Raw genomic sequence first — 1,788 nt, forward strand, 5'->3', positions numbered from 1 at the left:
GAATACTCCCCCTGCTAGCTGGGACCCAGTATAGTGGTAGGCTGACTTGTGGGCCTACTAAGTTGACGGGGACGGAGGGCTTTGTCAACTTAGTCAATATGCACGATTCTAGCTCCACTGACCGTACGATGTCCATCCAACGGCCGTAGTGCTTCTTCAACCTCTGGTCTTCTTGTTCCAGCCGCCCAAACCAGCACCGCTCGTGCCTCGTACTCCTGCCTCCCGTGGCCGGCTGCGATGCAGCGGAGGCCTCACCGCCCCTACTACTCCCACCACTGGCCAGGCCATCCCTCTACTCACTCACACCCCCTGTTATTCTGCGGCGACGGCAGCCTCACACCGCAGCGAACCAGTGAACTCTCATACTCCTCTACGCGTGGGCATCCACTGCCGCGTCTTCCCCGGCTCCGTGTCGTCCCCTTCCTAGGCCTCGCCGTCGTCCACCGCCCTGATGCTCTCGGCGCGGCGTGGTCAACGTGGTCAAGGAACGGCTTCCATCGGACGTGGACTGTACGTGGAGAGGCTGACAGCTGGGTCCACGGCCGCAGCAAGGAAGTGCCTCCTTATTGCGCGCAAAATAATTATTCATCCACCTGACAGCGGGGACCCACCGGACGGGCCACCGTATCTCGCGAAAAAAATGTTTCCCCCTGACTGCTGGGACCCACCAGCTACATCTTCGCAAGCAAGAAAGTGCGTCCGGGCAAAAAAACACGATTCGCCCCCCTGACTGTTGGGACCCACCAGCTACATCTTCGCACGCAAGGAACTGCCTGACAGTCGGGACCCACCTCGTCGAAGCGTACGTAGCGTTGTCATTCTGGTCGCGAACGTGTACGTACATACTGGTCGATGTAGAGGCGCGCACGTGTCATAGTAGAGGCGCGCACGTAGCATGTACACGTACGTACAACGGCCAGTGTGCAAGAAAGAAAATACGACCACATACGTACAGACGGGCAGGGTCTCGAACGCCTACTCGCGCATACGTACGGCCAGGGCTCGTGTACATGGCTGGGTCGGAACGGAGAAACAACGTCGTCGTCGTGTTCATGGGGAGCCAACCGGCTGGGTCAGAACGGAATGCGTCGTCGTGTTCATCGGGAGGGCTTGGACGGAACAGCCGATGGAAACGAGGCCTCGCATACCGCAGAACAGAGGAAACGACCTTGTGTTTGATCGGCCACGTTCGAAACGGGATCCTGTTCATCGGAGGGGTCTGGCGTACCGCAAAACGGAGGAAACGGACCTCCTACGGTCGAAACGGGGGTCCTGTTGATCGGGAGGGGTATGGCGTACCATAAAACGGAGGAAACAGACTTGTGTTGGAGCGCTACGGTCGAAACGGGGGTCCTGCTCATCGGGAGGGGTGTGGCGTACCGCAAAACGGGACTCCACGGGATACTGTTCATCTCCACCGTCGACCCCCTCTAGCCTCCACGGGCTACTGTTCATCCACCGTCGACCTCCTCCAGCCTCCACCTGCGACTGTTCATCCACGGGCTCCTGTCCATCCAGCCTCCACTGCGCGCTACTCCACCGGCTGTTGTTCAACCAGCCCTCTCCACGGGCTCCTGTTCAACCACCCCTCCACGGGCTACTATTCGTCCTGCCCTTCACCGTCTACTATTCATCCTGCCCTCCACGGGGTGGTCCTGTTCATCCAGCCCTCCACGGGGTCCTATTCATCCAGCCCTCCACGGGATCCTGTTCATCCAGCCCCAACCGGCTCGATCGATCGGGGTACTGTTCATCCAGAGGCAACACCACAGGGTCCTGTTCATCCAC

The sequence above is a fragment of the Triticum aestivum genome, chromosome 5D (assembly GCF_018294505.1).
Source record: "Triticum aestivum cultivar Chinese Spring chromosome 5D, IWGSC CS RefSeq v2.1, whole genome shotgun sequence".
NCBI lineage: Eukaryota > Viridiplantae > Streptophyta > Magnoliopsida > Poales > Poaceae > Triticum > Triticum aestivum.